The following is a 26,042-nucleotide window of genomic DNA, read 5'->3' on the forward strand; positions in this document are numbered from 1 at the left end:
TGTGTCGTAACCATGTGGCCACAAACACACACACACACACACACACACACACACACACACACACACTTCCAGATTCCTGATGCACAGAAAATAAGTGTTTGTTGTTTTCACAGCTGGGTTTTGGGGTGACTTGTCACACAGCAATCAATAACCAACATAGTTTGTTAAAACCTATATGCTAAGCCTTTGAAAGAAATTTTTAAAAATATGAAGAAACAGGTCTTAAGAAACTTAAAAAAATGCAAAACGATACATATACAGATTGGTATCAATTTTGCAGCATCCTTATAATTTGCTTATGGTTCACTAGTTTAAAACCCCTGTGTGGGGGATTTTAAAGAAGAAGCGACAGATGTTTCTATTAAGAATATTACCAGGGAAGTGCGTTAAGAAGACTGACTAGTCACACAGAGTTTGATGGCTATGCATTCATTGAAAGGACTGATAACCTCTAAGGGTTACCCAACAGGTCATCTGAGGTTCCTGTTGAATCTCTCTTAATTTTATTTCCACTTTTAAATTTGTATGAATAGTTCTGATGATAATTACCAAATGTTGATATGTATGGAAAATCAGCATTCCACAAATATCCAACTTGGGCAGCTTTCCTACACGTGTGGCTGCTTGAAATTCAGCAAATTTCATTAGAATCACATGTTTGCTTAGAGAAATGGTAGCCCAAAACTGTGCTGACAACACACACACACACACACACACACACACACACACACACACACACGTAGATGCAGAAAAGAGGAAATCTTAAGGTGAACTTGTAAGAATTGCAATCTCAACGTTGAATCTTAGATCCCTCGTTGCTACCACTACTAACATACCCTGGTTGTATCTCAATATCGTGCCTCAGTAGATTGCTATATTTAATGAGACAAAAATATTGTCATATATTACAGGTTTGCTCGCTGCTTACATTCTAGTTATTCTCTTATGCATTCTATGTTAATGAGCATCTTTGTCCAATTGCTAAAATATTATTGTAATTATTATCAAGTAGAATTATTTAGTCTCTATAAACTATGATTTTCAACTGCTTTACGTATAAATATACATACATACATACATGTATATACACACACATCTATCTATCTATCTATCTATCTATCATCTATCTATCTATTTATCCAATCTATTTATCATTATTTCTAGATCCTTTTCTTCACTATCCACTAGCTTTTAGGATGTCGTCAAAAAAACTTGCCCTTATTCCTGGAATCTTCAGTCTCTTCTTCATGTTCTTTTTTTTTTTTTCAACTGATATTCTGCTCTCATCTGTAACAACCTCAAGGCTATTGAGCAAGGATGCTATTTGCAACCTGAGGTTTTTACTCTGAATATCCTTTGACCTTCAGAACCCGTATTGGCCTTTACTCATGATCTCTTCACACTTAGAACATTTCCACTTTCAGGACAGTGCATTTGATATCCTAAGCTTCATGTGGCAAAGAGAATTCTTGATGTTCTACCAATCCTTACCCTCTTCAAAACCTATTTCTCTGTAGGAGCACCCGGATGGCTCAGTCTGCTAAGTGTCTGACTCTTGATTTTGGCTCAGGTCATGACCTCATGGTTCTTAAGGTTGAGCCCTGCCTCAGCGTCTGCACTGACAGCAGGGAGACTGCTTGGGATTTTCTCTCTCTCTCTCTTCTACACTCTCTCTTTCTCTTAAAAGTAAGTATTTAAAACAAAACCCCTACTCCTCTGTCGTAAAAGGAGCCATCTCTTGTTTGATTCAAACATTTAGGAGTTATCCTTGATGTGTCTCTTCCTTGTGTTCCCCACTCCATAAACATAAGCATGTCTCGTGAACTCTTATCACGTGGCTACCTCCATCTTGACTTAAATGTCTTTCCTCAGACAACTTCCTGTCCCACCCAGTGTATGGCAACCACAGCCACTTACAATCACAGGACTCTATTTAAAAATTGTCATTACCACCTGACGTTTTCCCCATTTTTGTGTTTATTTTCTGTCTTGTCCTGCCTTCTCCTCTCCTACTAGAATATAAATCCATGGGACGCCTCGGTGGCTAAGTCGGTTTAGCGTTCAACTTCAGCTCAGGTCATGATCTCACAGTTCCATGAATTTGAGCACCGCATCAGGCTTGCGGCCTATAGCATGGAGCCTGCTTCAAATCCTCTGTCCCTCTCTCTCTCCATCCCTCCCCTGCCACATTCTCTCTCTCAAAAATAAATAAACATTAAAAAAAAGAATGTAAATCTGTGAAGGCAGGGACCTCACATGTCTTATTAACCATAAAGATTAGGCACACAGTTGAAGAGCAAGACATACTTATGAAATTAATTTTAATCTTAGACCTCCTCCTTTCTGACTACACTAAAGCCACAACAAGGCCCCTTATTGAAATCCTTTGAATATACTCTTTCCATCATTGTGACCTGTTGTCCCTCAAGGTATCCCTGATTTCCCACTGCTGGCCAGATGTGGCCCTGTCGTTGTTTCTCTCCCTAAAACTCAGGACATCTCAAATTCTTGACCTTTCTCCTTGCTTCTACTGTCAATTTCTGGCTTCTGCTTTCTCTTTTCCAACTCCTCAACAGCCAAGCATAGCTCAAGAAATGTTTAACAGGTTGCTGTTTGGGTCCATGATAAACACAAGCTATTTAAGGCCAGTCGACCGCTCAGTCCTTCTTGGTGATGCTTTTTCAGCTTAACTTGTTAATTCCTTCCCAAATTTCCGCAGAGCTGTAACAAAATGTTTTCATTCTTTGAAACCCTAGTCCTTCCTCAACTCTTATAGCAGATGGCTGAAGTTATCTATAAAGACTTCCTTCCCATCTTTTCTTGTCCCTAGTGACCGTACTCTTATTGTTGTTCTGATATCTCAACATCTTCATCCATGAAATACTTCCTTCTCTAAGGAATAGAGTGATCCCCTTTACCTTCAAAATGTATTTATCCACATGTCCAACAAGGTTCTCTTGGCATTTTATTGCCATTTTATTACTTTTTCCTCGTGCATGGTGAATTTTCCCTTCCCTATAAATATGTCCAGAGGTTCACCATCCTAAAAACATACCTTCCCTTTATCTTACTAACATAGAAAACATCCTCAGCCCTTCCTTTTATATTTAAAAAGATGATGTCTACAGTTTTGGCCTCAATTTTCTTACGACCAGCTCTCTCTTTGGCACCTGACTGCTCTACTTTACTAATGCTCTTAACTCTTTGGGTTCCACCATTGTTTGAGTTCTGGCTAATTTCTGCCTGATGTTTCTCTCCAACATTCTGAGCTTAGTCCCCTCTCCTTCTTCCTTTCTCCCTTAGAGATTGTGCCCACCCCAATGACTTCAGTTATCTTCATGTGAATCATTACAAAACTCTGTATTTGGGAGTCCTAACTCTTAACCTTTACCTCAATACTATGTCTACAACTATTCACCAAACCTTTTATTAAGGATGCACCTCCAACATTTTAAACGTATCAGCTTTCCATCCAGACTTATTGCTCCTGATTCAAACTTACCTCCTCTTGTTCCTGAATTTTGTTCATGATTCCCTCAAATACAAGCACAAAAGCTTGGGGGCATCTTCTACGCCACGTTTTTCTTCAGCCTCAAAGCCCATCACATGTTCAGGTAAGCCTGAAACCCACAGTTTACAAAATGTTGTCTTAGGACCATGTTAGACCTGCAGAGTGGTTACAGGTCTGTGACGCAATGAGAAAAATGAAATTGTCCAGGTAGTTACACACAGAATTAAAATGTATCAACCTAGAAGATTGCCCTTCATCCTGAGACTGTGTCCCCTCTAGCTTTCCCTGTATTAAAGCAATCCTGTTTTCATAAAGTCAAGTTGACAGGAATGTTTAATTTGTTTTGAGATCGTTATATGGAGAAATCATACAAGGTTTTATTTTTTAATCATCTGTTGAACCCCAAATCAAAGAAATTCTGCACTAAATTCCTCATTTGCAGTCCCTCTTTTCCATTCCCACTGCCACCACCTAGCTCAGGCTTCTGTTACCTTTCTTCTTGGTAATGACAACAACTCACTAACCAATTTATTGGTTTCTATGGTTTTTCTCTTTTCCAAATATCTGACATACAGACCACTGTCAGAGGAGACTTCAACAACAGGGTCTGGGTGGTGTCATTCTCCTTTTCAACATCCCCTCATGCCACCACCACCATGGCAATTTCTCCCATCTGCTGAGATTCAAGATGGCGCTAAACACAAGATCTGGTATTCAGGGCTCTCCTTGTCTAGTCTCTCTCTTGCTCACTACCTTGTTTTATTTTCTTCATGATTTTTATTGCTATGAGAAACTCTCTGGTATATTTGTTTTGTGTTTACTATCTGTATCCTTCCCACGCAGTCATTGGACTATACGTTCTTTGAGGACAGGAATTTGATTCTTGTTCACCACTAATCCTTAAAATCTACTCCATAGTTTAAGTCTTCTGTAACTAGTTTTTGAAAAATATAAATGGGAAAAAATAGTGACTGACAAAAAGGGAAAAATGAAATCTCCCAATCTGAACATCTCTTCTTAGGTCAGTGGTTCTCAACTGGGGATGATTTTGCTCCCAGTGTCAGATGGGGTGTATCTCTTCCTTCCTGTGGCAACAAAGGGAAACTCAGAAGTGCATGCAGGAGAATCAGCACCAACATGCTCTTTGTGACTATCCGTTTCAGAGGACAAATATGCCACTTGGAACTCATGGGCCATAGGGAGATGGACTTGCTGGTCTCCCTAGCAGTAGTTGCTAGAAGTTACATAAGTTATGAGTAAAAATATACAAAGATGGCGACTGTGAATAGAGAGAGGACAGTCGAAGGAGAGGCTGTTCTTCTGGAACATCGGTCCACCCTTCAGCTAAAACCTCATCATGAATCAATTGTCAACTCAGCTGAACTATTTGTGAATGGAATGCTTTCTGTTGCATGAATGAATGTAGCTCCATCACTTACAAAAAGCGACTCAAAACGGGCTTAGATAGGAGCATGATTTGACTGATCAATTACTGTTTGACTGATCAGTTACTGCACATGTTTTCCCTTCTGTCAGCCACAGTCATTTTGGTTTTACTTTGTCACCCAGACGCTAGTGAGCCGCAGCCAAGTTGCAAGAGAAACCCAGTCATGTATAATGTAACTACATAATTGTCCACCAGCTCTTTCCACACTGATATGCATCTCTGATCTGAGGACCAAGCTCTTCAGGCCAGTGGAGACCTTTTCACTTATGGCTTTCTCCCAGCCAGAAGCCTCTTACAGCACTGTGCTGTAGAATCTTAGAACTGAGAATCCTTTACTTCTCTTCTGTTGTCTCTTCGCAGGCTGTATCCAATTTATTAAGGGAAAAAAATGGTTGGAAGAAATATTATTAAAACTTCCCCAAAGGGAAAACCTTGGTGGCTTTAGGGAATTTGTCTCTGGCCCCCCGAGTCTTTGTTCTGGCCCCCCAAAGCTTTTTTGTTATTGCTTTGTTGTGTTTTCTTAACAGTGTTTGACTGATATATTCCCTGTTCCCCCTGCCCCCCAACTTGTTCTTTTTTTATGCTGTCCTTTATGGACCTAGCAGACCAACTGAACTTTACTCAGAAAAAAAAGTGTTTAGTGTGGAATTTAGATTATCAGTTCCCTCTGTTATATCCATGTTCTGTTTAAGGAATAGATTTTGTTTAAAATTTTTTTAACGTTTCTTTATTTTTGAGAGAGAGAGAGAGAGAGCATGATCGAGGGAGGGACAGAGAGCAAGGGAGACACAGAATCTGAAGCAGGCTCCAGACTCTGAACTGTCAGCACAGAGCCCAACATGGGGCTCAAACCCACGAACCAACCGTGAGATCATGACCTGAGCCGAAGTCGGACGCTTAACCGCCTGAGCCACCCAGGTGCCCCAAGGAATAAATTTTGTTTAAATAAAAGTTCCCAGCAGTTTTACTCATTTTCAATAACCTCATTTTCAACATATAGTTTGATTTAGTGATCAATCCTTCCAGAAATAAGGAAATAAGGACAATTTCCAAGAAATTGCCCTGATTTTCTCAACACATTCTATACCCATAAAATTAGGGTGCACTCTATCCTCACTCTTCAAACTTAGCAGCCTGGAGGTAAAATCAAGTTTGCCCCAAAATTCTGCCCTCAAGGAAGTCCTCCCAGTCTGGGTCAAGGGGGAGTCATGTCTTCTAAACTCTTGCCACTAGAGGGAGTAAAACCCAGCAATCTGCGAGCCATCGCCTCAGCAAGTTTGGCTGTTTCACCTTTCTCTTTAAACAAATGATCCTCAGCTCGGTTGCCCCAGAAAAACACCAGCATCTGGTGTGCTGTGTTTATTCTGAGGTGACTATTTCTAAAAATAGGTTTCTGAAAAATTGCCCTCACCGACTGAGAAGCACACAGGCGGAGTGGTTGCAAGTGGAAGCTACTTCTGCCCCAGAGGGTCCCTGGAGGCTGGGAGCGTGGGACAAGAATACACCAAAGAAAGCACAAAACTAGTTCACATGAGAGCGCTACAGGTGCCCAGGAGCACCGTGGCAGGCCAGGTTCGCCAGACCCTACGAAAGCAGAAGATTGGCTGGGAGCTACGGACATCCCCGCTGAGCGAATGCTGTCGATGCCCCCACACAGGGGACAGGGGACAGGCAGTTCTGGATGAGAGGTTTCTCTCCAGTCAGTTGGTGGCAGATGAATGAGGGCTTGCCAACCTCTGTCCGTCTTCCGGACCGCACGAGAGGAAACCTGTGTGGGTGTGTGTGTGTGTGTGTGTGTGTGAGATCACAAGCATGTGCTAGAAGGAGGAGGATGGAGACAGCCAAGATTTGGGGGGTTCTTTCTACTTCCTCCTACCAACGTTTGCCCCTCTCCAGTTTTCCAGTTCCTGGTAAGGGGTTAACCATTTTTATTTTCTATTTTTCTCTTTTAGAAGGCACCATTCTTAGAGTCATTTTTATTTTCTATGGATGTCATCCTAAAACCCCCTAGAGGTCTCAAGTAGAAAAAAAAAAAAAAAAAAAAAAAAAACTTCAGTAGTGGGATTTCTGTCCCTCTGAAGGGTATCTGAGGCAATAGCCTGGACTTTGCCAGTAGGGAGCTGGGTCCTGTCCCTCCTCAGCATCCCAGCTTCTCTTTCCTGGCCGTGAACGCCACAGTGCCTTAGCACGAAACATGACCAATGCACAGTGGGCTGGGAGCAGGTTGCAGCAGTCACGTCCGGGGTGACACCACACACAGCACAAGGGAGGACCTGGCATGCACACCACACTCCACAGAGAACCCCACACCTCCCCCTCACGCAGACCCCGAGGCACGTAAGAAGCAGCTTCTCTGGGTGTCCTCCCCGGGGTAGGTCGCCAGAGGACGGGGCTTCCCTGTGTCATTCTGATGAACTCCTGGCACCTTCTTGTCTACTTGGATACTGGAGAAGGCTGCTATCTGTGCTTTCAGTGTTTTTGCTGAAATTTGTAGTTTCTCGGTCTTTGTGTGGAGGCAGAAAGCACACCACAATGGGTATCGAGAGACTTCTGGCTTCTGGTGCCTGTCCTGTTGGTTATCTACTTCTGATTTCAGACAGTCCATTGAGCTCCTCCGGGCCTTGGTTTCCTCATCCGTAAAATGGATATGTTAGACAGGACTTTCTGTTAGGATCCTTCTGATGCAAAAGGTCCGTGATTTCTGTCTGGTGAGTGTAGGTTCTTTGACCATTTCCATCCCACTGTCTCTACCTAAAAGTCGATAGAGAGCAGTCTGGGGTGAAGTACACTGACAAGCCCAGGGCATAGAGCCATGCTGTGGGGGAGGAAGCAAATTTAGAAGGAAACAAGTTCCATTTATTCTGCCTGATATGGTTATCTCTCTGAGGCTTGTGCCCATGCAAGCGAGGTGGGGGTGAGGAGGAAGGGAGGGGGACACACTGTCAAATGTCAAATGTTTAGCAAAGACTTTGAAGTCTGACAATTGAGACTTCCGGTAACTTTTGTCTCTGCTTTTGTAAAAGGGAGTGGGGGGTGGGGGGAGACTGGGGAAGGGGACCGAGAAAGACAGAGAGAGAGAAGACAAAAACGGATCCAAATAGGAAATGATAGTCATGCAGTTTTCGTGCAAAAATTAGCAAAATAATATCCAAGTTACTGGCGAGTAGTCTGGAACTCTCTGCTTTGGCTGCCTTTGTGAGAATCCCTGACTACAGCTCTGAACTAACCCTGAATTTCAAACCGTGATGACATTGTCGTGTGGCCACCGCACGTGTGATGAGAAGCAGGAAGGTCCCAACCTGCTGAGAATCGGGCCAGCGTTCCTAAAGCCTCTGCCCTCAGGGCCATACCATTATTCGAGGGAAATAAGAAACAGCCATGAACTAATGACCAACGATAAGACACAAGAGTACAAAGTCGGATCTGAGACAGTATTTTATATGGGTCCCATACACATAGAAAACACATCCGCAAGCTTCAGCAGTCTAGGAGGCGTTCACAACTGAGGCGGGAATTGAATTCTGAGGTGGATGTGAGTTTGTGTGCATACTAAGAGATCTATTTGGAAGCTGCAAAAAAAAAAAAAAAAGCCACATTTAGTTATCAACCTCCTTCTCACTATCTAGAAATTTAGCCAACCAAAGACATAAAATGAAGCACGCTGGTCCAAATCTCCACATAGTAACCAAAAGGCCAGGAGAAACATTATTCAGCTTAAATTCTGATAATTGAGTACAGAAAACCGATGAGATGGAAAATTCATTATACATGAAGGTCCCTCACTTTGCCTGTGAAACCTGGGTGTGCCCAGCTTCCAGTGACAAACGATTGATTGGGCAACCGTCATAACCTCGCGATGTGAATACGATTGCATATAGGCAATTTCAGGGCCAACCCTCTCTGGGATTTTTTAAATATTTCAAACACACCATTGAGCTAGTTGGCATCTCCCCTAAGCAGACAACGCCATGAGGTAAATGAAGTGTCAGCCCCGGGGAATGGGGTGGGGGTGCGGGGAGCCTGGAGGATTTCAGGAAGGGAGGGCCCCCGTGGAGACCACTGAGGGGCTGCCGACACTGTTCTTGTTCATGACACTTCAGTTCAAGGAAATCGACACTCCCAGAGTGCACGAGGGAGAAAAAGGTTCTTAGCTATTTCCTCTGGAAACCACCACGGAATGAATGCCAGATTGTTCTAGAATCTCCACTCACGGGTGCTTCTTGCCTGTTGGATGGGCCAGGGGTGAAGTACAGATGTGATGGGAGAAAATAGCAGAGATGATGGCTCTTCTTCTAAATCCTCCCCTCGTTGGCCAACCAGGAAATTCTCCTGTGTCCGGCCCCATAGGTCACAAGGATTTCTCACTTCACGCAGACCAGAAAGGAAGCCAGTGATGAAACACTAGAGAAGAGGGTTCCCAGTGTGACGGGATTTCAGGAACACCCTTTCGCCCCACCCGATGGTTCACAGACCCCAAACCCTGCCCCCAAGAGGCAAGGGTGGTCAGACAGGGAACGTCCTATTCCAGTTTTGCCCAGCTGCCTGTGGATTGAAAAACCCCTGGGACTTCAGATTCCCCTTCTTCCTCTCCAAATCCTGCCTTATTACCTCCCCAGCCCCCAAGAGAAAAAATAAATAAATAAATGTTCGCAAAGGATGGGGAGGGGAGGTGTGGTGGATTGAGAGCAGGTTTGCTTGCTGAGAGGGAGATCTGCGGAGAGGGTCCCCGTGTCGAGGCTGGGAGCTGGCTGAGGGGGAGGGAGCATCCAGAGTCCACAGCACCGTCCAGAGAGGCCGGAGTGATCCAGGTACCAGGAGCAGGGGGCTTCCTCTCCAACTGCAGGGCTCACAGAAACCCCCAACTCCTGGCTGGGGACCTTCAGGCACTTCCATCGACTCCACGCCTGCCCCTTTGTCTCCTGCTCCCTTGCCAGACCCGTCTACTCCCTGCTCTGTCTTCATCCTGGGGAGCCAGCTGCAGCATGTAGGAGAAGCGGGCCCTGTCACGGCTGTCTCTAGTGTGTTATTGTTAGTGTTACGTTACAAATCCAGTTTCCATGCCGGGGTCCCTCGGGGGTCATAACCAGGAGAGGCCATGACCCTGTCAATAAACAGAACCCCAATCCTTAATGTAACTACTTTGCATTCACTAAAGCCTGCTCCATGGGTGTATATATCAGATTCCTCTCCCAGGCAGGATCATTTCAGAAAGGCGCCCTTGGAAGGGCCAGGTATAGGGTAGGCAGATGGCACGCAGGTGCTGATCCTGCTAGCAGGTGAAAGTCAAGTGTGGGAGGCTTGGCCTGCGCTCCCTCACAGCCCCCCACTTGCCGTAGCAGGGTGTGTGAGGCGTATTACCAGCGATCTGAACTTTCTCCTCCTGCTGACTTCCCACAAAGTCCTTGCTGAAGTTTTCCTTCTCTTAGAAGACCCTCTACAACAGACAGGCCTTAGCTGCTTTGTCAGATGCTGAAAAGGAGTGAGTGTAAGAACACCGAGCAAACAGGAAGCAGGACATGGAAAAATCTGGCATGGAGACATGGTTGACTAAAGTCAATCGTAGCCTACTCTCAATGTGTTTCCACAGAGTACTCTACCCAACGTGGGGTGTATTCCTTCCCAAAGAAGAGCCAGCTGGTAAAGGGTGGGTAGAACCAAGTGAACAAAAAAGGACTAGACCAGAGTCTGCTCACTCACTCAACAAATATTCCTTGAGCATGCAGCATGTGCTAGGAACACAGGTCCCACCGCGTATGAGTGCCAAGCGAGCACAAGTAATAAAGGACAGTGCGATGGCGGCTGCGGGTTGGGGAACATTGTGTTTGTTTGTTTGTTTTTCATCTAACGCCCAAGTGTCCCAGAAGCTCCTGATGCCATTCTTTTGGCCTCCCTGGCTATCGCTCTCCATGGATCCCTGGCCAGGCCTAAGGGGAGAAAGGTTCTTGAATGCCTGTTGAAAGATTGACATCTAGAGAGAGAAGTGGTACAGAACCCTGCTAACCAACATAGCTTCAAAGTTATGCTAACATTGCTTGGCTTGTTTCTAAGACACCACCGCATGTTTATTTGCGTATGTGGAGGGGGGGAGGATGAGGAGACAGTCGAGCTAAATGGGGTGGTGTTATTTCTGCTGAGTTAATTAGACTCAATTACAGAGCTGGAAGGGGCCTGGAGCTCTAGAGTCCCAGCCCCTCTTCTTGTAAATGAGGAAACTAAGCTCTGGAAAGAGACAGGCATTTGTCCACAGTCACAAACTCAGCTGCTGGTTTTGTGAAAACGTGTGGGGGCAGAGAAAGAAGCAAGCGGAAAAGGGTGAGAGGAGGTAAAGGAGAAGAACAGGTGGCTGAAAGCAAGCTTCCCTTTTTTTTATCCTGGGTCTTCCCTGGAATCCTAGTCCAAGAGACTAAAGGTCATCATGGAGAGACAAGTGACCTCTGAACTGTGACCTCAGAGGCACGCATTCCTCAGCAAGGCATGAGCCCTGACATACCCCGAGCATCTAGAACAGTCCTGCAACAGTAGGTACTCAGCAACCATTAGCTGAGTAAACAGAGCTGCCTTGCAGGTCCGTCCCGGCTGAAAATCAGGAGTTGGGGGAGAGAAAGAGGAACCCTTAAATTGGCCCCAACCCCTATCTATCCACAGCAGCTTCCGGATCCATCTTATTACCAAGTGGAATCTATAAAACAAAGGCACGAACACACAAACAAAACATACACACACAGCCATCTGGACCAGGGGCGCCGACTCTGAGAGCCTATAACTGCTGGGGCCGCAGCATCATTATATGACTTGCCAAACACTGTCTATTGCCTGAGAGGGTGCAAGAGGGTGCCGTGGGAAGCGAGTCGGGCAACCCAAAGGCCACGTGAGTGGGTGCCATTTGCACCAAGGCCTTGTGGGTTGGTGATACTTGGACAGAGTTTAGTTGAGTGGGTGCCACTTTGACCAAGTCCCTGGAACAAGGCCATAATATCTCTCATACAAAACAAGCAGGACTGCTTCCCAAACACATGTAAATAGGGCTGAGATTCATTTCCACCTTAAAAAAACATATAGAAACCTTTGTCATTGTATGTCAGTGAAGACTGTATGTACAAACACCAGCAGGTATTTTATTATTTTGTTGCTATTCAGAAAGAATCCCCTGCTCATCATGTTTGCAAATCACTGCTCTCATTTCACAGATAACATCTTACGGATTCTTCCAGAGAAGGAGAAGGACTGGTCCGAGGTCGCTCAGTCCTTTGGTAGCAGAGCCAGTTGTCAACACAGGTCCTCTCTGTGCTTTGCACAACACCGTATTCCCTCAGAGGTGGCATCTTCCCAAACATTTTGATCCCAAAGGACAGCCCAATGCAACTTAATTTATTTCTGAAACAGAAATGCCAATAGCACGGACTGTGTGCCAGGCACTACACTTTCCACCCGGTAGCCATTGTTCTCACGTCAGCTCGGTGAGGTAGACGCTATTATTATCCCCATTTTATGGATTAAAAAAAGACCCTGGGGCCTGGACGGGTTGCATGGTTTGCACGAGGCCATATGATTAGTGAGTTGCAGAGACAGATTCCAACGCTGAACTCCGAAATCCAGCTTCTCACCCATGCACGGTGCCATACACAACTTAAGAAATCGGCATTTATGGAGATCGCCAGTTATCAATTGAAACACAATTCCAGAAAGCCAGTGCTCAGTAGCGCCAACCCTAGCCCCATGGCACCTGCCATGGGCAAGGTGGGGCCGGAGGGCAAGGAGTTCTGGGAGAACCTGGTCCGGAGGGCCATTTCTCGGGCTGAGAGTGTGAACCCTCAAAACCAGAGCCACCTAAGTGTTTCCTAAAAATCCACTTCCTGCACCCCTTCTCCTCAGCAACTCAAAGAGGATCTCTGGTGTGGCCCTAGACAAAAACTTCAGTTACTACACACACCCCAGCTTCTTTTGAGCACGCCCAACTTTGGGAACCAGAGGCCCGAGACCTTCCTCCCCCCCCACCCAGAGAAGAGAGAAAAGAAAGGAGCCCTGAAAGCCAGGGTCAGCAGCTCCAGCCTCAAAGGAGCCTAGCTGAGCCCCAGAAAGCATGCCTGATATTTCACACACGGGCCACACCCCGCAGCCTGGCTTTCTGAAGTGGGGTGGGGGGGGCGAGGCGCCTTTCATGTCTCTGGATGTGCCGAAGGTTTGCGTGTGTTTGTTTAGAACACAGCCTATACTTCACTGGCACACGCGAAACAGATTTTATAAATAGATGTGAGCACGAATGGTTTTTATGATTAGCTTGTTTTCAGTCCCTATGCTCGACCGGTGTCTGTGTTCAACTAAGTAAATATTTCTATGGTGATAGTATACACAACACAATGGCCATTATTTAATGTTAATACAAGTACCATATGGGAGGTCTTATCATGCTACAGCCCCAAAGCATAATAAAAGCAGATAGGGACAGATAGGCATGGGTGGGTCTCGTGGTACAGTAGACTTGATAAAACACCTGCTTTTGCAAATGTTGGCCATGGCAGTGTTTATGCAGTGATGTTTCTCCCGGAGAATCTTTAGGACTAGACCAGATCGCTACGAGTTCCATGTTCTGCCTCTTACTCACTTGGTGATCTTGGATAAGTCTCTATGCTAACGGCTGAGACATCCATGCCTCGTTTTTTTAAATCTTAGGGTCCGCCTGCCCCTCCAGAGGATAATGAAGATTAACACCTGATGCAATCTTGAGGTCTTTATTTAGAAGAAAGACACAGAAGGGGGTGGGACCAAAATAATGCCATATTACTTTAAGCAGTCCAAAGTATAAGAAGAGAGAAAATATAGCACCTCTTTTCATCTGCAGTTGGAAACTTGAGAACACTTGGGAGGTTTCTGAGATTAGTAAAGTGGCCTTGCAAATAACAGTCTCCTAGCAAATGTATGGGGTTGCAGACATTTGCCATCACACTTTTCTTTTTTATTTATGTATTTATTTTGAGAGAGAGAGAGCACGAGCAGGGGAGGGGCAGAGAGAGAGAGAGAGAGAGAGAGAGAGAGAATCCCAAGCAGGCTCCACACAGTCAGCACAGAGCCAGATGCGGGGCTTGAACCCAAGAACCATGAGATCATGGAGATCATGACCTGAGCCAAAACCAAGAGTCAGACACTTGACCGGCTGACTCTGCCAGCATAGTTATCAGTCAGGAGGGACAACAGTGGTGCTAAAGGCCGCCACACTGGAATTATTCTCCACTGACAAAGGGCAAATGAGAATGGTAATGTTTTTAGTGCTGTGGAAAGGAGCACTTCATCTTTTCACACAAGTGTGAAGTCACCATCTGTCAACGTATGAAGTCATTACAATATTACCGACTTTATTACCCATATTGTACTTCTCATCCCTGTGATTTACTGATTTCATAACTAGAAGTTGGTACCTCTTAATCCCCTTTAACTATGTCACTCACCTCCCAACCCCCATTGCTTTGGCAACCACTAGTTTTGTTCTCGGTATTTAGGCGTCTGTTTTGCTGTTGTGGTGGTGGTGGTTTGTTTGTTCAGTTGTTTTGTTTTGTGTTTTTTTTTTTTCAGATTCCACAGATAAGTGAGATCATATGGTATTCGTGTTCTGCATCTATAGGTCCTAATGAAAAATCTCAGCAGAAAGCACTCTTCATATTTATTTTACCCTTTACATCTACACAATGGTTCACACCCATGGTGTCACCTAATTCTCACAAACACAGGAGGTAGATATTTTCACCCTGATCTAAGGATGAGCAGACAATCTCAGGGGGTATGATCTGTCCAAGTGCATGGTTAAGCGAGTAGAGCTAGAATCCAAACCCCCAAGACGTCTGCTTTCTACGCCTAAATGCTTATGAAGACTATTCTCATCTGTAATTCAGAAATGGAATTGGGCCCATGGAAGAAGAGCAATCCTGAGTGGTCAGGCTTGCTCTGATGAACCCCAAGATTAGGCTCCAGGCCTAGTGCTCGTTTTCCTTGTGGACAAGCCAGCCCCAAGTCAATGTTGGCCTTTCACGAGTAGTCACTATCTCTCTGACTAAGTTGACAATGAGTCTGGCTAAAACTTGAGCATCGTTGGTCTCATTTTGCTACCAAAAAAGAAGCTAGACCTAGGCGAGAAGAGAAGCTTCCTGACAAATGCCCAAGGAAGGAGATTTGAATTCCCAACTGTGCAAAGGGACCCTTTCCAATCGGTTTACTGTAACCACCAGGTACAATATGTTCCTAAACGTATTTGGAATGGCCAAGAGAAATCGTTGGTCATTGTATTAACCTATGACACGTGGGATAAGAAGGCAATTGGACACACCCAGGGGGGAAGTTGAGTTAACTTGATGGAGTTAACCAACTCTTCTACTGTCCTGCCTTATGTGTGCTAGTATAAACTGAGGGAGGATGAGGAGGGCTCCAATATTCCAGGCGAGATCACACTCCGGTCCCTGCCCTGAAGCCAGCTCCTCTCAGACTTCCCTCCGGAGGCTGGCACCAGGAAAATCACCCCCTCTGATGTGAGGAAACAGCTCACTCTGGTTCAGGAACGGGGTCTCCTTTAAGTGTCTGTGGGAATTGTGTGTGCACATGTGTTCACATGCTTGTGGCCTGCTCATTTAGTCACAGAAGGAAAGGGGAGGGGGACAGTAACGTGAGGTATCACAGTACAGGCTGAAGAGCGTGGGCAGGGCTATTGCTGATTTCTGCCCTCCTCTGCTTTCTCGACCCGATTGCCATGCGTGTTTCTTATTAGTCTATGGATTTGTCTTGCACTGATGGATGGGAAAAAGGCTGGTGAGGCAACAATCATTTCAGTGAAAGCAATGACTCTCTGGTGCCCTCTACAAATTTCCCACAGTCTTTGCTAATGCCCTGGGGTCCTTCAGGGTTCAGGATTACCACTTTCAGTAAATATTCTTAAACTCACTCTGAACATGAGCTGCAGTGAAACGGCACCCGCTCTGCTCAGATAACCCTTCACAAAGTTGTGTGTCCAAACATTGATCAGAACTGAGGAATAAAAACAACAGCTAGCATTTATTGAGCACCTAACACATGGCAGGCACTGTTCCAATCACGCTACATCTATTCATGGATTCAGGGCTCATACCAATACTGGCAGGTAAGTGCGATCATTGTCCACTTTGGATAAATGAGGAAACTGAGGCACAGAGATGTTAGGAGACTTGCCAAGATCACACAACTAGTAGATGGAGGAAGTAGGACTTAGACCTATGCAGTCAGACCTCAGCCTCTCTCAGCAATCTGTCTTTTCAGGCAGCCACGAATGGAAAAAAGGCAGAGCTAAGAGTGAGTATTTCACACAAACCCTGTCCTAAGGAAAGGAAACATTCATTAAATAAGAACAAGTACTCCCTCTTTTACCAATGGGAACGTTTTAAAGTAAGAATTGTGCTATGTTTCTGTCTCAATATTATTAACCTTAAAAATCAAACTGCCAGTATTTTTACCAGCAAAAATGTCTTTTCTTTTCTTTTCTTTTTTTTTTTTTTTTGACAGTTTTTGGACAGATTTGCAACCTGGGACAGATAAGCTTTGGCAAAACCATAGGCAAGCCAGGAGAACAAAGGAGAGGGACACTTTTTTCTAGAAGAAAGTGGGACATTGGGAGGGTTGTAACAAACAAAAAGTCCATTGGCATAATCTGGAATTTCAAAGTATAGTGGCTTTTCATTGGCTGAGTTGTGATAGACTCTCATTAGCTGGGACTCTCATGTTGCTGGGGGGAGGAAAAATTTCCTTCCTCCTGCTGAGATAGTTAAGTAATATATCCACCTGTAAAATCTGTCCCTTCCCTCTGGGTTTCCAATTGAGTGGTAGGGCTCCCCCTGCTGGCCGCCTGACTCCATCCTAAACAAGATTCCTTTTTATGTTTTCACAATATGGCGGCCAGCCATAAGCCTACCCCATGGTGATTATCGTATTTCCAAGCACTTAGGTGAAAAACCTATGGAGAAGCTGTCAGGTGGAGAAAGCTGCTGTGTCTTGCACATCAGGATGACACTCGTGACCCAAAGTCCGTTGGGCTTCCAGGCTAAGCAGTTTCTAGTTGTGGTGACAAGTTGTCCTGAGCCATCCAACCTGTCTTTTCCTCCATTGACTAGGTGGGAGACAGATGACCTGGGTTTGCGGAGGAGTGTCTGATCTTCTTCTACTCAAAACCAGATAACCCAAAGGGAGCATCTTGGCTACACATGCTAATATTCTCACCAGCTGAAACATCATCCCAGCTGTCATCGGAGAAAAGGAAAAGTCAAAATTGGAGGTAGTAGCCATTAGAGTCTCTCAGGTATGGAACACAAGCAAGATGTTTATGGGACGCCTTTGGAGAAGGATAGCAGAGGTAAAAAAAACAAAAACAAAACAAAAAACAAAAAACAGATGGAAAGTACAAATAAAACGCATCGTCTGAAGACTGTCTTACATTTCAGTATTTTTACCCATATTTTCTCTGGTCACTTAAAAAATTAAAAAGACATAATTTTGAGAACTTTTTCTCATAAGTGATAATATTCAGTTAACTTTGGATGATGTAAAAATATCTTGGAATAATACTATTCTAAACTGATTCTAAATCCTATGTTTAAGAAACGGTTGCAGTGTTAACGATCAACTTTAGGGACCTAATCAATGTAGACAGATGTGATGAATGAGTCACTTCCCCTAACTCCTTCTTAGTTTTCAATAGCAAGTGTTCTTAAATTATTAGAAAGATGTGTGTCACATCATTTTTAAGCTACGGTCACTCTTCCTCTTACGGTAGAAGATATAAGGCCCATCTACATGCTACCAACAAGAAAATAAACTGCATAAACTTGCCAGAAGACTGTATTAACAGAAGCCTTAACAAGAGGCACAACAAAGACAGAGACACGATGGAAAAAAACAAACAAACAAACAAACTTGGAGTCAACCTAAATGTCCTTTAATACATAATATGGATGATACATAATTGTAATGAAATCATATGTAGCCATGAAAATAGAGAATATTTAAATAACATGAAAACATGGTCTGCTCTCATGTCAAGTGAAATAGCAAGTTACAAAATAACATGTATAATGTTAGCTCAATTTTTAAAAAAACAACAAAAATGTAGGTGTATGTGTGTGTATGGTATATATTGTGATATTTATAGAGAAAGACAAAGGATAGACATGGAAAGAATACTCAAATAGCTATTTTATTTCTTGGTAGTAGCACTTGGTGGTATTTTGGTTTTGTCTCTGTGTGCATAAGTTTTTGGCAATAAAATATAAAATAAACACTGACTGGGTGATATTTAGAATTTCATTTTGATGTCTCTATTATACGCCTTGGTGTTGATATAAAGCTATACTTATCACCGTGATTAATTCTACATATTTGCCCCCCACTCATCTCTATTTAACTCTTCTTATCCTGCTCAGGCCTTTTAGTTAAGATGGCTGCTATCTGACCAGCTGGATCCAGGAATTTATTTCTTCTGTCACTGTTTATAATTAAGCTTCATTAACTATTGCTTGTGGTTAGCATTTATGATTCTATTTTTTCAAGGTTCATCAAATCATTCATTAGTCCATCTTTGCAGTATGGTTTCCCATTTCCTGAGACATAAGATTTCAGTTTATCTTCATTGCCTTCGAGCCATATCTCCTCAAGGCAACATAGTGATCCGATTCAACAGTTATTTCTTGAGTGCCACCGAGGTCCAGAACATGACACCAGGAAGAGTGGGACTGGCACCAAGGAACAAGACAGAACAGCGCCAAGTGTGGGGATCAAGAAAACCCAGGCGTAAGTAACCGCAATGTGGTGATTCCAAAAGCAGCATCCAAGCACCCATTCCAACTCCGGGATCCATTCTGCATCTGCCGACCTCTTATGAAATGCTCCCTTGCGCCGTTCTTCTTAAAATAGCACAAGTTAGAAATGTCGCAAGATGGGAAAGTGTGCTATGGTAAATCTTTAATAGATATAAATGCTCAGAAAGCAGGGACATGGTTGTAAACTGGATGGTGGTTTTTTAAGTAAAATCCAGTCTACCCACTAGGGAGCCAAATTACATAAACCATCTCTTTGTGTCCAAGTTCACTGGCTTCCCACCAAGTGTACACCCTCGTGAATTCTAGCCACATAACCATTTTGCTTTATTTTGCAGGTGAGGAGATGGGAACACCTGACAAGAGGTACATCTTGTCTTCTTTCCCCAAAAGTCCTTGTTGAAGTCCACGTTAGGTGACAGGATTCCTGCTTCAGGGTTGGGGTCCAGATCCTTCAATATTTTCCCAACTGCAGGGTTCTGTCCACTGCCATGAGAGCTTAGGGTCTGAGCCCGGATATGAGATGGGCTCCTGAGGCTGAGTTGTCTCTGACTGCTGCCACCCCATTGAGTAGATGAGAGAACAAGCCTTCTTTCTGCCTCTCTCTTGTGCGGCCTCTTTCTGCCTCTTTCTGCCTCTCTCTTGTGTGGCGATGATCGGTATCTGGTTGCCTTAGAGACTGTCAGACTTGGCATCTCTGTTTATCTGCAGAACTCTTGGTGGTTTCTCAAAACAGGTGTGGCCTGGTTGAGCATAGCGTAGCCACAAAATTTTTTTTTTTTCAAGTTGCTTTGACTCTGGTGGCTTTTACCAACTTTCCGAATGTCACTCAGTCTCCCTCAAACGCTGTTTGTCAAAGTTGCTGGTGAACTAGTCTCTTACCTGCTTTTCTTTCCCTCTATATTTTAAGAGATGTGATACTAGATAGAAGAAAAGCTTAGTGAAGCAAAAATTGGCTCAAAGTGACAATTATGTGCGCGTTGTGGCCTGTACATGGACTACTGGTCCTGGCCTTCTCGCTGCTGGTGTGGCTTCTGAGGTAAATTACATGAAGAAAACCAGTTCTCAATTTGAAAACTCCAGTGGGTTACAGGGCTGAGGGGGCGATACTATCTCCAACCACCGTATATACAGCCCCAGTGCAATGGAGCTTATGACCAGTAAAGGTATTGAAAGTATGTCAATATTGGGTCAGACGAAGCAGGGAAAACGGATCCTATCCAGCTTCTCACATATCACTCAAAATGGAGGTGGGGAGTGTCCAAACAAGAAACCTTCCAGAGAGGGACCTGAAAATTAGCAAATATGGCAAAAGTGGGAGAAGCGGAGTAGATTTTGCTGGAGAAGAAATGTTTGGAGAAAGCCATGAGGGCTGACTTCACATATGGGGAAAATAGCATAAATGCATTGGTAACCATATTCACTAAGGCACTGGAGGGGAGAACTGGGTCAAAAATGTGGACTTGAAGTGTAAAAGGCGATAGAATTCAATTCCACGGAAGCAAGGCATTCTAACCACAAGATCCCATCTGGTAGTAGTGGATGGCTGCCTCGAGACACGTGAAGATCCCCATCCCAGGAGCCAAGACCTGACGACCGTTTGTCAGGCTTGCTGTGGAAGGATTCTTGCACCAGGAACGAGATTGGATTAGACCTCTCAGGTCCTCTCCAAATGTAAGATGCTATCTGTCTAATTAATTGCCAGTCATAGTGTTAGGCATTTCCCTGGGCTCTCACCTCTGTGCCATTGAAATTTGGACTCACTTCTCCTTACCTGTTAGAGAATCAAGGGGATTCACATCTTTAAATCAGCAGTCAGCAGGAATAGTGATGGCGGACTGATGAATTCCTGAGCCCTCAGCCTGATTGATTAGTGCCCCAGAGCCTCGGTTTAGAAAGATCCAGAAGACCACGAGGCCAGTCAGAGGTGAGTGCTAATACCGTGTGAAACCGGCCAGGTACCCATCTCAATTTGCTTCCTCTGAGGAAAAGAGAATTTCCTTCTTTTCTGGGTGTTGGAGTTCGGGGATGTTTTGATCTCCAGTGGCGGTGGGGGGCGGGGGGAGAGTTGCGGGGAGAGGGTTGTTTGCTTGATTTTGAGCCTGGCGTTCAGAAATACACCATAAGGAACACTTGGGTGGCCAATCCACTCTTTTGTCTCTCACTGGTGAGAGTGCAAAATATACAGCCTACCATGGTATGTGGTTACAGCTCAGTCCCTGGTGAGATGTGTGGCCTGGCATATGCTGCTTCCCCGTGTGGGACCTCCATTCTCTCACTTCTGCAACGGACTCAGCACAATTTTACAAGCGGAGAGGACGCCAAAGAGGAAATACACGTGAAAGTACTTACTTCAAAGGCTTTGAAGCACCTTTTTCAAAATTTAGCTGGAGTTACCCAAGTCGTCCTAACTGGATGCTGTAATCCGTGTAGCATATAAAAAAAGCACATTTTTCTCACTCGGCCTGAGACATCAGAAGCAACGTGTCTTGATCCTCCAATAAGTGCTGCGGGGACACAAATGATTGATGAGCACCACTGCTTGCAGTCTGCTCTCGTAAGTGACACAGAGCGTGAGGTCAGCGGCAGGAAAATTATGTCTTCCTCAAATTCGCAACGCTGGGTTGGCATCGATAAGCAGAGAGGCAAGGAGCGGGAACTATCAGGTGTTACCAAGTAAGCCCAACACGTGAGGCAAGTAAACCTGGAAATTCACCGGAAATGCAATTCTAAGTGTCAAGTCCCGTGCTGCCAATTATTGGGGGGGTGCTTATTACAAAGCCTTGCTGTTTCACCAGCATTTCTGCTCTAAGGGGAAAACGTTCGTAGAGAGTGCTTCCAGGGCAAACAGCAGAAGGAAAGTTCCCAGCAGAAGAGACAAATATTTCGCAGAGCGGGATTTAGCCGAGCTTCTCACATCTCTGTGGAAATAGGACGGTGTGACCACATCGGGCTCGTAATCTGTCGATAAATATTTTGTTGTGTGCCGCAGGTCTTTCCTGCATAACACCAAGTCTGAATTTTTCTTTTTGTGTTTGTTTGCTTTACGCACAGTCGCAGAAAATACGTAGCCACAAAGCTTCTCTCTATTTTCAAAAGTGCAGTCAGAATGTTACACTTCTAAATTGTGGCAACAGGGTAAGACACACCCCTGAAGACGGGGACCTTTACACCTTCGCAAGAAAACAGAGAAACCAAGATACTTTGTGAGAGCTTGTGCATAGCAAGAAAAACATGTACCCAGCCTTGAAAGGCCATCTTAGGCGGGTGAGCAGGACTGCCCCATCACAAAACCAAGGTGCTGCTTTGGCCTCATTCGCTCTCCCCCTTTTTACCCCATGGACACCTGAGATTCTGACCTTCTTCACACGGCACAGAGTTTCCACGGGGTTCTCCCAGCTCTACCTGCTTCCAGTAGCCTCAGGCTCAAATATGTCCCGACATCGGAGAATCTCCCTGTGGTCCCTTCTTCGAGGGCATGATTCTCTAGCGATGGGAACCAGCCCTGACAAGCCGTCCGTGTTCCTTAACCTTGATTATGGCAACTATTTTCGGTACCTGCTTTTTTCTAGAAGTGAACTTCTAGAGACACAGTCTTACGTGAGAGGAGTGATTTTAGTTGCAGAGATTATATGCCTAATGGCAAGCTGACAGAAGTAATAAATTGCGGACAAAACTCTGGGACCTATAAAATCAGACCATACAGAATGCTGCCCACCTTGTTCCGGCAAGGCTTTAGCCCTGGGGCAGCAGATACACTCTTGCACTCTTACAAGCTCCTGATTTGGCACTTTGCTAAGGAAAAGGGCGAGGCTTTTGTGTGGATGTTCACCCAGGTCCCCTGCTTATGAGTGCCAGGCTTTTAAACTGTGGGCCTTTATGAGTAAAAGTAGAAAATAATATCTTGGCACACAGTGCTCTCAGTTGGTTTCTCTCTCTGCCTCCATATCTATTAAACTGTTACTGATGTATAACCATGGCAACTGAAAACTGGGCTTCAGTTGATGCATTTGGGCATTCAATCATTCATTAATTAGTTTTAATTATTTAAGCATGTGTTCCCCAAATGTTTCTTGAGCATTTACCCTCGGTGAGGCAGTAGGCCAGTCGCTGGGGATTTAGAGGGAACAAGGCCCTATCTGCCTTCCAGAAGCTTGCAGACCACTGGATAGATACAAACGAACAGTAACTAACGTGCAGTTGTGGGGCGCCCGGGAGGCTCAGTCGGTTAAGCATCTGCCTCTTGGTTTCGGCTCATGGTCCGTGAGTTCTAGCCCTGCATCGGGCTCGGTGCTGACAGTGAAGAACCTGCTTGGGCTTCTTTTCCTCTCTCTCTCTCTGCCCCTCTCTCTGTTCGCTCTCTCTGTCTCTCTCAAAATAAATAAATAAACTTTTAAGGGGGAAAAATTGCAGTTGCGTGAAGTTCAGAGCACAATGGAAACTTAGGCGGGGTACCCAGAACAGTGGTGCAAGGTCAGGAGAAGCTTCACAGGTGACACAGTATCTAAGTTGAGTCCTGAAAGATGCAGAAAGGGGCAGCCTGTGAAGACAGACCAAAGGGCTGCATTCTGTGCAATGAATTCAGCCTGAAGGTGGGAGACATCAGATTAGACAGGAATAGTGAGCTTTGTTAATATGACCAGACAGAGTGTAGGAGATGGAGAACTGAAGGAGATGAATTTGTAGCAAACAGTCATGCAGAAGATCACACTGGATCTTGCAGTCTTTTGGTTTCATTTATAGCCAAAGGCCTGGCTGGATAGAATGCCTCAGAAGGTGCCACTTGAATGACAAGGGCCATAGAATTATAATGTTGGAAGAAGTTTAGGGGTCATGTAATACAACACCTGCCCCCAGGGCCTACGTCCTCTGCATAATGTCTAGGGCACACCTCCAATGAGGAGGAGTCCGCTCCCTGATAAAGCAGCCCTCTCTCTCCAAGTCCAAGGGTCTGCACTGGTCTTTCCTCTTGCTTTAAAGAAAGATGATTTGATGGTCCCTGCCTTCAAAGGGGTTACATTTTAATGACTGTGTGAATGACACATTAATTGCTGCATAGAATAATCTGGAAATAATCACACAGATAATAACATAGTAGACTAGGGTGAGCAGGTTTTATTTTTTCTTATTTCTATGACTTAGGATACAAAAGAGGACAAGACACTGTCCTTGCCATTAAAGAATTTATGGTGTAGGGGCGCCTATGGGCTCAGTTGGCTAAGCGTCCAACTTCAGCTCAGGTCATGATCTCACAGTCCTTAAGTCTGAGCCCCGCATTGGGCTCTGTGCTGACAGCTCAGAGCCTGGAGCCTGCTTCAGATTCTGTGTCTCCTTCTCTCTGTGTCCCTCCCCTGCTCGCACTGTGTGTGTCTCTCTCTCTCAAAAATAAACATTAAAAAAAATTTTTAAATAATTTCTGATGTAAAGGCAAAAATACATAAGAAATCACTGCACACCTCTTAGAATGGCCAGAATCTAAAACACCGACAAGACCAAATATTGGAACAACAGGAACTCTCATGCGTTGCTGGTGGGAACATAAAATGGTACAGCCACTTTGCTAGACAGTTCAGTAGTTTCTTACAAAATGAGACATATCCGGGGCGCCTGGATGGCTCAGTCAGTTAAGCGGCCGACTTTGGCTCAGGTCATGATCTCGCGGTCCGTGAGTTCGAGCCCTGCGTCAGGCTCTGTGCTGACAGCTCAGAGCCTGGAGCCTGTTTCAGATTCCGTGTCTCCCTCTCTCGGACCCTCCCCCGTTCACGCTCTGTCTCTCTCTGTCTCAAAAGTAAATAAGCGTTAAAAAAAAAATCAAAATGAGACATATCCTTACTGTATGATGTAGCCATCATGCTCCTTGGCATTTACTCAAAGGAGTTGAAACTTACATTCACACAAAAACCTGTACACGGATGTTTATAGCAGTTTTATCCATCATTACCAACACTCGGAAGCAACCAAGATGTGTTTCGGTATATGAACAGGTAACATACCGTAGTACATTTAGACAATGAAACATTCTTCAGCACTAGAAAGAAATAAGGGATCAATAAGCCATGAAAAGACAGGGAGGAACCCCAAACACATATTACTAAGTGAAAGAAGTCAATTAGAAAAGGCAACATACTATATGATTGTAACCGTAAGACATTCTGTTAAAGGTGCCATGAAGACTAAAAACTCAGTGATTGCCAGGGTCCAGGAGAAGTGAGAGATGAACCACAGAAGCTTTTGAGGGCAGGGAAAATACTCTGTACAATGGATATGTGTTGGTACACGTTTGTCCAAGCCCGTAGAATGTACAACACTCAGCGAACCCTAATGTAAACTATGAACTTTGGGCGATAGTGATGTGTCAACGTAGTTTCATTAATTATAACAAATGAACCACTCTGGTGGGGGATGCTGATAACATGCCAGCCTGTGCCCATGTGGAGGCAGGGGTATCTGGGAAATCTCTGCACCTTCTGCTCAATTTTGCTGTGAAACGAAAACTGTTCTAAAAACTAAAGAAAAGAAACAATAAGGGAAAACATGTAAGTAAAGTTAGTTCAGGAATTCTGGACAATGCCTTTCAGGACTGCCTGAGGGGAGGCTGAGAGAAGAGAAGGGAAACTGAACTAAAAAAAAAAAAAAAAAAGAGTAAATGTGAGCTACGTAGAAACAGAGTCAATTAAACAAACCTGTTGACTCTGGAGTCTAGTTGCTACGTCTCTTTTTTTTTTTTTTTAATGTTTATTTATTTATTTTGAGAGAGACAGAGAGAGTGTGAGTGGAGGAGGAGCAGAGAGAGAGAGAAGAAGAATCCCAAGCCAACTCCGTGCTGCCAGCGCAAAGCCCATGCGGGGCTCGAACACACAAAACTGGGAGCTGATGACCTGAGCCGAAACCAAGAGTCAGACGCTTAACCGACTGAGCCACCCAGCCGCCACGTTGCATCTCTTTTGAGTGAGGGTCAGGGCCTTTCCACTGGGTTTGGGATGAATCATGTCCTGCCTGGAGTTTGTGTACTGGATATCACACCAATCAAATACCATTTTGGAGACCTAGGCATAGGAATCACGTGATACCTTTCATAAAGAAAATCACCCTCCATTATTTAACGCATGTCCATACACTTTGAAGCTGTTTCAACAGAGTACATTTTTATAGTAAGGATATTCTGTAAATGATACCAAAACTATGGAGATCGGAGACAGTCCTTTAACCCAGATACCGTGATAGCCAGGAAAGGGAGATTTTAGGAGCAAATGAGACCTGAAGA

This window comes from Panthera leo, chromosome D1, assembly GCF_018350215.1.
Source record: "Panthera leo isolate Ple1 chromosome D1, P.leo_Ple1_pat1.1, whole genome shotgun sequence".
Classification (NCBI taxonomy): Eukaryota; Metazoa; Chordata; class Mammalia; order Carnivora; family Felidae; genus Panthera; species Panthera leo.